Here is a 13,920-nt window from a genome sequence, read left to right on the forward strand (position 1 = left end):
GTTGGTGGTGGGTAGAATAAATGTTTGTGGATGTGGTGCCAATCCAGTGCATTGCTTTGTCCTGGATGGTGTTGAGCTCTTGAGTGTTTTTGGAGCTGCACTCATCCTGGCAAGTAGAGAGTGTTCCATCGCACTCCTGACTTGTGCCTTGTAGATTGTGGACAGGCTTTGGGGAGTCAGGAGGTGAGATATTCGCCGCAGGAATCCTCGCCTCTGACTGGATCTTGTAGCCGGACTATGTATATGGCTGGTCCAATTCAGTTTCTGGTAAATGGTAACCTCAGGATGTTGATAATGGGAGATTAAATGGTAGTAATGCATTTGAATGTCAAGGGGAGTTGCTTAGCTTCTCTCTTGTTGGAGATAGTCATAGCCTGGCACTTATGTGGCATGAATGTTACTTACCACTTGCCAGACCAAGCCTGGGTATTGTCCATAAGACCATAAGATTTAGGAGCAGAAGCTGGCCATTTGGCCCATCGAGTCTGCTCTGCCATTCATCTGATAATCCTCAACTCCACTTACCTGCCTTGTCCCCATAACCTTGATTTCCTTACTGATTAAAAATCTGTCTATCTCAGCCTTGAATATACTTAATGACCCAGCCTCTACAGCCCTCTATGGTAAAGAATTCCACAGATTCACTACCCTCTGAGAGAAGAAATTCTGCCTCATCTATTTTTTAAATGGGCACCCCCTAACTCTGAGATTATGCCCTCTAGTCCTGGACTCTCTCACAAAGAGAAACAACCTCTCAGCATCTACACTGTCAAGCCCTCGAAGAATCTTATATGTTTCAATAAGGTCGCCCCTCATTCTTCTAAACTCCAATGAGTACAGGCCCAACCTACTCAACCTCTCCTCAAAAGAAAATCCCTCCATACCTGGGATCAACAGAATGAATCTTCTCCGGGCTGCCTCCAGTGCCAGAATATCTTTCCTTAGATAAGGGGACCAAAATTGTTCACAGTATTCTCGGGGCGGTCTAACTGCTGCCTTGTATAGTTTTGGCAAGACTTCCCTTTTTTTATACTCCATTCCCTTTGAAATTAAGACCAACATTCTATTTCCCTTCCCTATTACCTGCTGAACGTTTATGTTAGCTTTTTGGGATTCATGCACAAGGACTCCCAAATCCTTCTGTGCTGCAGCCTTCTGCAGTCTTTCTCCACTTAAATAATATTCAGCTCCTCTATCCTTCCCGTCAAATAGCATACTCTCACATATTCCCTAATTATATTCCATCCGCCAAGTTTTTCCAGGTCTTGGAACATTTGGACATGGATTATTTCAGGACCTGAGGAGTCACGAATGGTGCTGAACATTGTGCAATCATCAGAGAACATCCCCACTTCTGACCTTATGATGGAAGGAAGGCCATTGATGAAGCAGCTAAAGATGGTTGGGCCGAGGACACTATCCTGAGGAACTCCTGCAACGATGTCCTGAGTTGAGATGATTGACCTCCAACAACCACAACCCAGGACTCAAACCAGTGGAGAGTTTCCCCCCTCATTTCCATTGACTCCCGTTTTGCTAGGGCTCTTTGATGCCACAATCGGTCACGTGCTGCCTTGATGTCAAGGGCAGTTACGCTGACCTTATGTCCGGAGTTCAACTGTTTTGTCCATGTTTGAATGAAGGCTGTAATGAGGTCAGGAGCTGAGTGATCCTGGCAAAACCCAAATTGAGCACCAGTGACCTGATTATTGCTAAGCAAGTTCAACTTGATTGCACTGTTGATGACCCCTTTCATTACATTGTTGATGATCGAGAGTAGAATGATAGAGCAGTAATTGGTCCGATTGGGTTTATCATGCCTTGTGTACAGGACACACCCAGGCCATTTTCCACATTGCTGGGGACATGCGAGTGTTATGGCTGTACTGGAACAGCTTGGCTATGGGTGCAGCGAGTTCTGGAGTCCAGGTTTTCAGTACTAATGGGGATATTTGTAGAGCCTCCTCCTCTAGTGAGTTGTTAAATTGTCCACCGCCATTCACAACTGAGTGTGGCAGGACTGCAGAGCTTAGATCTGATCCATTGGTTGTGGAATCGCTTAGATCTGTCTGTCACATATCATTTACATTGTTTGGTCTGCAAGTAGTCCTATGTTGCAGCTTCACCAGGTTGACATCTCATTTTTGTGTATGTCAGATGCTGCTCCTGGCATGCCCTCCTGCACTCTTAATTGAACCAGGGTTGATCCCCTGGCTTAATGGTACTGGTAGAGTTGGGGGGGTTTGCCAGGCCATAAGGTTACAGATTACAGTTGAGTGCAATTCTGCTGCTGCCGTTGGTCCACAGCGCCCCAAGGATGCCCAGCCTTGAGTTTCTAGATCTGTTCGAAACCTATGTTATTTAGCACGATGGTAATGCCTCACCATATGATGGAGGGCGTCCTCAATGTGAAGATGGGACTTCGTCTCCACAACGACTTCGTAGGAGGTGACTCCTACTGATGCTATCATGGAAAGGTGCGTCTGCAGCAGACGGAGTGATGAGGATGAGGTCAAGTATATTTTTCCCTCTTGAAAAGTCTCTCACGACTTGTCACAGACCCAGTCTAGCAGCTATTTCTTTTAGGAATCGACCAGCTTGGTCAGTAGTAGTGCTATTGATCTACTCCCTGTTATTGAGGAGGAATTAATCATGAGTTTAGTTTCATGTTGACCAAGCGGACGGAATGTTTTAGGTCGCTGACCTTTTTCATTGTGTCACCTGGAAAGTGTGTTTGGGGACCTGGAATGTGGGAAGGGAAGAGGTGAAGAGCGGGCCCTGCATCTGCTGTGTTTGTATGGAAATGATTCACAGCGATGTTCATAAGAAAACAAGAAATAGGAGCTGGGGTAGACCGTATGGCTCTTTGAGCCTGTTCCACCATTAAATGATCTTTCAGCTCAACTCCACTTTCCCGCCCCATTCCCATATCCATTGATTCCCTTAGTGTCCAAATATTCTAGTGCGATAATCTCTCAAATAGAGGATGATGAATAACAGTCATCTCGAGACCACAGTCCTCTCTCCCACTGCCATACCGATCCTTCCAACATACAGGAATTTGGGGCAATAGTGATGTTGATGCTCAGATTAGCCCTGTCTCCGTATGTTGAATTGGATCGAGAAGCACTGGGGAAGGTGCAAAACAGATTTACTGGAATGATGCCAGAATTGGAAAGTTATATCAATCAACAAAGATTCAACAGTTTGCAAAGATTTTGTTTGGAGAAGAGAGTGAGAGATGACCTGACCGAGAACTTTAGGATAGTGAAAGGGTTTGACAGGATGGACACGTGGAAGATGTTTCCACTAGTGAATGGATGGAAATAAATATAAGTTAGTCACTAATAAATCTAATGTGTAAATCATGATCAATTTTCATTCACCAGAGATAATGCAGAATGTGCCAGAAACACTCAGCACATCTAGGAGCATCTGCATTGAAAAAGAATTACGTTTTCAGGACTGTTCACTGATGCTATATTCCTCACTGTACCGGTACTACCAGATCTGCTAAAAATTTCAGCATTTTCCATTTTAATTTCAGATTCACAGCACCCGCTATTTGATAACTGTAGATTTTTGAGAATGTGGAACTCATTATCCGATGGGTTTGAGATCCCCGTGTGAGCTGGAAACTTATGGGTAAAATCACACCGTGAAATGATCGTTCACCAGCTGAGTGGTTACATTCTTACTGATGACAGAATTTAAATGTTCTGTGTATGGAATGAAAAATCACTTGTTCACATGGCCTCCTGAGATTCCAGTGAGTTCACATTTAACGAGGGATTTGTTCTGCTGTTAATTACACCTGGCACAGAACTATGGCGGAAGACCAGTGCACTTTATTAAGTCAATTGATATCAAAAAACATTGTTATATCTTGGTCCTGTGGCTTCAATCGTCACTGGATCACAAATAATAATTTCCTATTCAGAAATAAGGACTTTCAATGGCAGCGGGGCTACCCAGCATTCAAAGGGGAGCAGAATGTGTCCTATCCTCACAACAGGAGCTCCCTGTACATGCGTATTACGGTGTATGCTGGGGCATGCGCATTGCGGTATGTTTCATGAGCGTGCGCAGTACTGGACTGAAGCAGCTCAGAACGGGTGAGAGAATGACGAGTGGAGCAAACTAACAGAGTTAGTGGGTATGTGAGGAGGAATGGAGCCAGCTGAGTGGGCAGGGAGGCTTCATAAAGACACAGTGCAGGCCGGAGCGCCCAAATAACAAGGTACGGGTTTTGTATTTGCAGAGAACGGACCGAAAAAGTCTGGATTTCTCCCTTCGCCAGGCCCGGGGTAACGGCCGCCATCTTTATAGGGGGCAATGTGCAGCAGGGCGCATGCGCAGTCATCCTGGTCCAAATAGCAGGAGGAGAGTATGTTGTGTATTTCTATCCAGGACTGACAGGGATGGATTTTGGAAACTCCTTTTACAGGGGGCCAGAAGGGGAGGTTTTACAGACTGGAATGTCAAGACCAACATCACATTTAGATATGATAGAGTCACTCGATTCATCAGGACCTGGATCATCCTTTTATAATGCTCTGTATATACCATTTCCCAAACATGTCACTGTCAGTCCAGGATAGAAATTCAGGACCTGGATATTATCGGCCTCTGAGTGCAATCATTGACTTTCAGGTCATTACCACTCACTATGTAAAATTTCTTCCTCACTCCTCCTACAGATCTTGCCCAAAATCTTTAATCTGTGTCCCATAATCATTTTACAATCAGTTAATTGGAACAGCTTTTCGTTAACTATCGTTATCATTAGGGACCAAGAGGGCAATCTATGGGTGGAGCCAGAGGACATTGCTAGAGTGTTGAACGAATACTTCACATCTGTCTTCACCCAGGAGAATGAGGATGAAGGTATGGAACTCAGGGAGAGAGACTGTGAGGTTCTTGAGCAAATTGATATAGGGAGTGACAAGGTATTGGAGGTGTTGGCAGGCTCAAAAGTAGACAAATCTCTAGGTCCGGATGATTTGTATCCCAGACTGCTGAGGGAGCCAAGGGAGGAGATCACAGAGGCTCTGACCCAAAATTTTAATTCCCCTCTGGGGGAGGTGCCAGAGGACTGGAGAACAGTTAATATGGTTCCGCTATTTAAGAAGGGTTGTAGAGATAAGCCAGGGAACTACAGTCCAGTGAGTCACACGTCAGTGGCAGGGAAAATATTGGAGAAAATTCTGGAGGAGAGAATCTATCTCCACTTGGAGAGGCAAGGTTTGATCAGGGAAAGTCAGCATAGCTTTGTCAGAGGGAGGTCATGCCTAACAAATTTGTTTGAATTTTTTGAGGAGGTGACCAGGTGTGTAGACGAGGATAGTGAGGTTGATGTAGTTTATATGGATTTCAAAAAAGCCTTTGACAAGGTCCCACATGGGAGACTTATAAAGAAGGCAAATGCACATGGGAGACAGGGTAATCTGATAAGTTGGATTCAAAATTGGCTTAGTTGTAGGAGACAGAGGGTGATGACAGAAGGCTGCTTTAGTGGCTGGAAGCCAGTGGCGTACCACAGGGACGTGTGCTTGGTCCCCTATTATTCGTCATTTATATAAACGACATGTGGGGATTAAGATTAGTAAATTTGCGGATGACACAAAGATTGGCCGGGTGGTTAACTGAGGTTGAGTGTCTTGGGCTACAGGAAGATAAGTGGCAGATGGAATTTAGCCCTGAAAAGTGTGAGGCAATACACTTTTTAAGGAGTAATTTGACAAGGAAGTATTCAATGAATGGCATGACAGCAAGAAGTTCTGAGGAACAAAGGGACCTTGGCGTATGTGTCCATAGATCTCTGAAGGCGGAGGGACATCTTAGTGGGGTGGTGAAAAAGGCATATGGGACACTTGCCTTCATCAATCGAGGCATAGAATAAAAAAGTTGGGAGGTCATGTTGGAGTTGTATAGAACCTTGGTGAGGCCACAGCTGGAGTACTGTGTGCATTTCTGGTCACCACATTGTAGGTAGGATGTGATTGCACTGGATGGTGTGCAGAGGAGATTCACCAGGATGTTGCCTGGGATGAAACATTTAAGTTATGAAGAGAGGTCAGATAGACTTGGGTTGTTTTCGTTGGAGCAGAGAAGACTGAGGGGCGACCTGATTGAGGTGTACAAGATTATGAGGGGCATCAACAGGTGGATAGGGAGCAGCCGTTCCCCTTAGTTGAAGGGTCAGTCACGAGGGGACACAAGTTCAAGGTGAGGGGCAGGAGGTTTGGGGGGATGTGAGGAAAAACTTTTTTACCCAGAGGGTTGTGACGGTCTGGAATGCATTGCCTGAGAGGGTGGTGGAGGCAGGCTGCCTCACATCCTCTTGAAAAGTACTTGGATGAGCACTTGACACGTCATAACATTCAAGGCTATGGGCCAAGTGCTGGTAAATGGGATTAGGTAGGTAGATCAGGTGTTTCTCACGTGTTGGTGCAGACTCGATGGGCCAAAGGGCCTCTTCTGCACTGTGTGATTCTGTGTGATCTACCTTATCTAAACCTATCATAATCTTGTACACCTTTATTAAATTCCCTCAATCTCCTTTGCTTGAAGGAGAACAAAACCTTCTAGCTCATATCCCACTTCCCTCGACCCATTCTGGTAAATCTCCTCTGTCCCCTCTCAAGGACCCTCACATCCTTCATAATGTGTGGTGATCACTGGTTTGCACAGACCCAGATGTTCTGTGTCTGTGTGTGTGACATCATCACACATCGATAGTTACACTGTGACATCATCACACATCGACAATTACACGGTGACATCACCCCGCTCCCCGGGTATTTCCTCAACTGGGAGATTTTTCTCTGACTCCAGTGCTTCTGATTTCTTTCCAGCTGCAGGCTCCAGCAGGAGAGTTTAAAGTTGAACCTTGAAATTGTTTCACAGGTGAGTATTTTTGACTATTCATCTACAATTTAAAGATTTTGGTTTTATGCTCTGTTGCCTATGCTCTGTTATCTATGCAAAGTTCCATGGCTCTGAGGTTGGTGTGAATGCCTTCTCAGTTACATTGTTAAGGTTTGTTAATGTCAATGAGATTGTTAAGGTAAACAGGTGATGGGTATTTGAACACAATGAAGTAGGGGATAGCTGGGACACTGGGTGTGGGTGAGCAGTGTTGACAGTGAGGCAAGTCAACAAACTATCTCAGCAAGAAAAGGCCCTGTGTCTTAGTTTTGACTTCACCAATTGGTGTGGATCCTGTTAACGGCTGGTGTGGCTTCTTTCCTGTGGATCTGAATCCCATGTATATTGTTATGATTCTTGGCCAGACACAGATGCGATCGGGTGAGGGATCAATAGCATTTTGTTTAAAGTAGATGAAGGTTGAGATTTAAGACACCTACTTTTGGAATAAGGCCACAAGTTTCCATGGGTTTTGAACAACAATAAAACAAAATTTACCGTACAAGTTCAGAAAGATAAAACAATTTACAATATGTACCTGATACTCGAACATTCAAGGTAAGTATGAGGTACATGTGAATTAACAGATGAACTGTGATGAGACACACCACATTACAGAGTAAATGACAGATGCAACCAAAAGAGATTCCATGGATTTCACAACAATCACCCAGACATTAGTCCCACTGTGAGTCAACCAATCTCACTGAAACTTAGTCTTTCTCAAGAGGGTTTCCGATCTCCAGCTTCGAAGATCTCACCTGGAATTCTCTCCAAAAGTCACTCCCACTCAGACGGCTTTAACAATGGCCCACCTCGCAGAGTTTCAGTCTCGCTTTCCAAGATTCCATCTCCCTGGATTCCCAAGTACAATCAAACACTAGCTTGCACTAGCTGAGATTTATGGCCATGCCAAGCAGAACACCATTGCTCCAAAGGGGTACCTTTGCTTCAACAGCCCTCTTTAGTTAAAGTCTGCTCCCTGCAGCCATTTCTCTAAATTTTTAACTCAGCTTAACTGGGACCTCTACCTGTTCCTGTGGCACCTATTGCCTGGCAACTCCCGGAAATAACTGCCTCAAGAAGAGCTGTTCACTGACCCGAGAACTGATCTGGTGACCTATCAAAATACTCCCAGAGGATCCCACCCTTGTTACTAGACAGGAACCAATGTAACAAGCATTGGAACATCCTGTACCTTAAATGTTATAATCTCCACAGGTTGCTAATTTAGCAGGGACCCAGGATGAATTGAATTTATAACACAATCCATTGCTCTGTTTCAGCTCTGTCCGCTGCTATTGTCCAATTCCTCTGCCTCTAATACTGGGTGTATTTTAGGTACGTTTAGTATTTAATTGTTACTTTTGCTGACTGTGTCTCAATGAGGTTACCTCCGCTGCCCATCTCCTGACCATGTGCTGCTGTCTTCCCAGCTTTATCTTCCCGCAGTACCTTTCGTAAGTCAGGAATTGTTTTTCCTGCACTATAGTCCATTTCTCTTCTGCCTCTGAGCTGATGTTGACCATCAAATTCTGCATCATTTTTAGTCCCTTTAATTCATTCTGCACACCCTGAAATGTTTATTCTGTTTGCCTCTCCACAGATAGGAGCATATTTTGCCAATCCCCAGTTGCCTGTGGAGAAAATGATGTTTGACCTTCTTGAACCGCTGCAGTCCGTGTGGTGAAGGTGCTCCCACAATGCTGTTAGGTAAGGAGTTACAGGTTATTCACCCAGTGATGATGAAGGAACAGTGATATATGTCCAAATCAACAACAACAATTTTTGTTTCTATCACACTTTTAATGTGATATAATGTTCCAAGGCATTTCACAGACATGTCACAAAGTAACATTTGACACTGAGCCACATGAGGAGATATTAGGGCAGGTGACCAAAAGCTTGGTCAAAGTGGTCACTCTTAAAGGGAATCTTCTTAATTCTTCCAAGCGATGTGGACTTCGCTGGCTGGGCCAACATTACTGACCATCCCTAATTGCTCTTGAGAAGGTGGTGGTGAGCTGCCTTCTTGAACCACTGGAGTTCACATGGTGTAGGTACACCCATAGTGTTGTTAGGGAAGGAATCCCAGCATTTTGACCCAATGACAGTGAAGCAACAGCCGATATATTTCCAAGTCAGGATGGCGAGTGGCTTGGAGGGGAGCTTCCAGGTGATGGTGTCCCCATGTGTCTGTTGCCCTTGTCCTTCTAGATGCTAGTGGTCGTAGGTTTGTAAGACACTCTCTAAGGACCCTTGGTGAATTCCTACAATGCATCTTGTAGATGGTGGAAAGGTTTTGGGGAGTCAGGAGGTGAGTTACTCACCACAGGATTCCTAGCCTCTGACCTGGTCTTGTAGCCACAGTATTTATATGGCTGGTCCAGTTGAATTTCAGGTCAATAGTAACCCCCAGGATGTTGATAGTGGGGGATTCAGCGATGGTAATGCCATTGAATGTCAAGGGATGATAGTTAGATTCTCTCTTGTTGGAGATGGTCATAGCCTGGCACTTGTGTGGGGTGAATGTTACTTGCCACTTGTCAGCCCAAGCCTGGATGTCACCCAGATCTTGCTGCATTTGAAGATGGAGTTATTCAGGATCTGAGGAGTCATGAATGGTGCTGAACATTGTGCAATGATCAGAAAATGCCCCCACTTCTGACCTTATAATGGAAAGAAGGTCATTGATAAAGCAGCTGAAGATGGTTGGGCTGAGGACACTACCCTGAGGAACTCCTGCAGTGATATCCTGGAACTGAGATGACTGACCTCCAACAACCACAACCATCTTCCTTTGTGCTAGGTATGACTCCAACCAGCGGAGAATTTTCCCCCCGATTCCTACCAACTCCAGTTTTGCTAGGGCCCCCTGATGCCACACTCGGTCTTATGCAGCATTGATGTCAAGGCCAGTAACTCTCGCCTCACCTCGGGAGTTCAACTCTTTTGTGCATGCTTGAACCAAGGCTGCAATGAGGTCAGGAGCTGAGTGGCCCTGGCGGAACCCAAACTGGGCGTCAGTGAATAGGTTATTGCTAAGCAAGTGCCGCTTGATAGCACTGTTAATGACCATTACTTTACTGATAATGGAGAATAGGCTGATGCGGCGGAAATTGGCCGGGTTAGATTTGTCCTGCTTTTTGTGTACAGGACATACCTGGGCAATTTTCCACTTGCCGGGTAGATACCAGTGTTGTAGCTGTACTGGAACAGCTTGGCTAGGGGTGCAGCAAGTTCCGGAGCACAAGTTTTCAGTACTATTGGCCAAATATTGTCAGGGCCCATAGCCTTTGCAGTGTCCAGTGTCTTCAGTCATTTCTTGATATCACGTGGAGTGAATGGAATTAGCTGAGGATTGACATCTGTGACACCGGGGACTTCCGAAGGTAGAGAGGTTTAGGGAGGAAATTCGAGAGCTTGGGGCCTTGGAAACTGACAAATGGCTGTCAGTGGTGGAGTGATTAAAATCAGGAATGCTCAGGAGGCTGGAATCAGAGGAGTACAGATATCTCGGAGGGTTGTGATACTGATGGAGATTTTTGAGTTCGGGAGCGGCCATGGAAAAATGTGAAAGTAAGGATAAGAAATTGAACATTTTGGTGTTTCTTAACCTGGAAACCTTGTCAGTCAGTGAGCACAGGGGTGATGGGTGAACAAGACTCAGTGAGAGTAATCACACGGGCAGCAGAGTTTTGGATGACCTCAAGATTACAGGGAGGCTGAATGTGGGAGGCCGGCTGGGAGTGCGTTAGGATAGTTAAGCCTAGAGGGAACAAAGGAATGGATGAGAGTTTCAGCAGCAGATGAGCTGAGACTGGGATGGAGTTGGGCGATGTTACTGAGGTGGAAATAGGCGGTCTTGGTGATGATGTGGATATGTGGTTGGAAGCTCATCTTGGGGTGAAATATTTCACCATGGTTGTGAACAGTCTGGTTCAGTCTCAGACAGTTTCCAGGGAGAGGGATGGAGTCGGTGATCAGGGAGTGGAGTTTGTAGTGGGGACTGAAGACAATGGCTTCAGTCTACCCAATATTTAAATAAAGGGAATTTCTGCTTATCCAGTACCGGATGTCAGACAAGTCAGGATGGTGTGTGACATGAAGGGGAAGTTGGAGGTGATGATGTTCACACACACCTGCTACCCTGGTCCTTCTGGGTGGTGGAGGTTGAGGGTTTGGGAGATTCTGTCCAAGTTCTGGTTGAATTGTAGAAATATAAATCCCGTCTGCTTCACCAATTCCGAAGGAGTGTAATACAGTCTCGAAACTTTAACTCTGTTTCTCTCTCCACAGATGCTGCCAGATCTGCAGAGATTTTCCAGCACTTTGTTTTTATCCCTCTCCTTCACCCCCTGCCTTTCCCTCTCTCGCTCTCACCCACTCCCATCTTTCTCTCTCTCTCTCTCCTCCAATCGAGGCCAGAGTCTTGTGTTGGCCCAGACCGAGTGGCAGGTTCCCTTCCCTGAAGGACATTAGTGAACCAGTTGGGTTTTTATGACAATCCAGCAGTTTTCATGGTCACTTTTTCCTAGTGCCGGCCCCACCAATTCCCAGATTCATTCAGCTCAATTTCACAACCTGCCTTTGTGTTTTTGTGGGTTCTCTCTCACTCCCTTTTTTCTGTTTTAAATCAATTTCACAGGGTATTAGAAGGGGAGGATTTGCAGTCGGGAAACTGAAACTAAACATCACATCAGGATCTGACAGAATTTCCCAGTCTATCGTAAGCTGAAGATCATCGGATTTCGAACATGGAAGGAAAAAGCACCGTTTACACTGGGGAGAAGGCGTGGAAATGTGGGGATTGTAGGAAGGAATTTAACTACCCGTCTGAGCTGGAAACTCATCGGAGCACTCACACTGGAGAGAGACCATTCACCTGTGCCATGTGTGGGAAGGGATTCAGTCATGCATCCTGCCTGCAAACACACTAGCGAGTTCACACAGGGGAGAGACCATTCACCAGCTCCCAGTGTGGGAAGAGATTCATTCAGGCATCCAACCTGCTGATGCACCAGCGAGTTCACACTGGGGAGAGACCATTCATCTGCTCTGCATGCGGGAAGGGATTCACTCAGGCATCCAACCTTCTGATGCACCAGCGAGTTCACACTGGGGAGAGACTGTCCACCTGCTACGTGTGTGGAAAGGGATTCACTCGATCATCCAACCTGCTGAGACACCAGCGAGTTCACACTGGGGAGAGACCGTTCACCTGTTCCGAGTGTGGGAAGGGATTCATTACCTCATCCCACCTGCTGAGACACCAGCGCGTTCATGAGTCATGAAGTGATTGGATTTTGCTGTTAATCACGTCCAAGACTGAACCATGTTCATTGAGATCTGTTCCTGCTGATGTTTATACACTCCAGATAAAATTCAAATAAAACAGCTTTGTGTTAAACACAAAGTGCTGAGTCTATTAATCCAGCGCTTCCCAAACCTTTCCCTGTAAGACCCCATTTTAATGTCTCAGACTTGGTGTGACCCTAGAGTGAAAATCTGGGGATTACAGGAGATGTTGAGCGGGAAAGAGGCTTCAGGCAAAGATTGGACAATTGTTATTCTGCAGAAAGTACTTCAAGCAGCTAAATATTTGCAATTGCTCAATGAAAAATTAGCATATTGTAAAGTCTACATTGTAAATTGGACTCATGTATAATTAACTCAATAATTCTCTTAACTCTCTATAATTCCTCACTAAATAAAATCTTGAAATTCCAATTCTGCGTGTGCAGGATATTTCATATAAATGACTTTCAATTACACACAGATACAGCTTTTATCATAATCACTACAATAGGGTTTTAGTTATATACAACAGAAGCTATTAGCGCGATATACAGTCAGAAAGGTGCTTTCACCTCTACAAATATTTAATGGCTCATAAAACTTTTAGTAATCCTAAAAATATACTTTTCAAAACGGTGAATGGACATCCCTCAAATTCAGACTGATCCTCCTTTTGTCTGCTGAAATGACAGAAGAGGTAGAAAGCTTTTTTAAATCTATCTTAATCCCCAGGATATGTGTTTGTCTTAGTTTGGTAATGACGAATGAATTGGGGGAGTTGATGAACAGAAAACAAACACCTACCTTTTCACGGGCGTCTTATGCAGCAATCAAGCCTCAGATAGCAGCCATTAGAGCTGGTCCACCAATAGGAAAAGGTGAGGATTTAAGGGGCCCTCGTATCTGTCAGGGGACAGTCCAAGCTCCCTGGCAGCCATGGATGCCTCAGAGCTCGCGAGCCCAAAATCTCATCACTGGGGATCACGAGCCACAATTTGGGACGACCTGTTTTAATATCTTGAAGACAAGTTAGTTTATTTTGAAATGCTCCCCTCTCCCCTGTCACCTCCATCCTCACCTCCAAGAACAAGTGTGAGGAGCTCATTGAGCTTCTTTGTCACTAAGATTGAGACAATTCGATCAGCTGCCTCTGCTGCTTCTTTCCCTTCCAATAGCCCACCAGGACAAACTATCTCCAAAGTTCCCCTTGTTCAAACCTGAACTCACATCTTTCTTTAGTTTCTCTCCCATCTCCCCTCTTGGCCTCTCAGTGCTCATCTTGTCCATGAGACCCACCTCCTGCTATCAACCCTATTCCCAATAAACTGCTGATCAGCCAACTTCCCCATGTTTACCGACATTATTAACAGTTCTCTCTCTTCAGCTATTGCCCCCCTCTCCTTCTAATCATCATTCCTTTCCTCAATAAATAAATCCTTGACCCCACCATCCTTGAAAACTACTACACCATTTCCAACCTCTCTTTCCTTTCCAAAGTCCTTGAAAATGTTGTCACGTCTCAAATCCATTCCCATCTTTCCCAGAACTCCCTGTTTGAATCCCTCCAATAAGGTTTCTGCCCCTGACGCAGTATTGAAACAGCTCTGATCAAAGCACCAATGACATCCTATGTGACTGGGACAAAGGTAAACTATCCCTTCTCGTCCTTCTCAATGTGTCTGCAGCCCTTGA

The 13,920-nt window shown here is 45.2% G+C and overlaps 1 long non-coding RNA gene across 2 annotated transcripts in view; it reads left to right on the forward strand.

Moving 5' to 3' along the window:
• The first annotated feature begins 4,085 nt into the window (after positions 1 to 4,085).
• Positions 4,086 to 13,920, forward strand: part of LOC144697643 (uncharacterized) — a 32,030-nt gene continuing 22,195 nt past the window's right edge. The window contains exons 1-4 of one of the 2 annotated variants that reach the window (XR_013580417.1): positions 4,086 to 4,240; positions 6,858 to 6,909; positions 8,537 to 8,643; positions 11,579 to 12,658. This is a non-coding gene — a long non-coding RNA (uncharacterized LOC144697643). Of the gene's footprint in view, positions 4,241 to 6,857; positions 6,910 to 8,536; positions 8,644 to 11,578; positions 12,659 to 13,920 lie in introns of those variants that run through there. The other variant, XR_013580418.1, reaches the window with a different exon arrangement.

This window comes from Cetorhinus maximus, chromosome 23 (assembly GCF_964194155.1).
Source record: "Cetorhinus maximus chromosome 23, sCetMax3.hap1.1, whole genome shotgun sequence".
In the NCBI taxonomy this organism is placed as follows: Eukaryota; Metazoa; Chordata; class Chondrichthyes; order Lamniformes; family Cetorhinidae; genus Cetorhinus; species Cetorhinus maximus.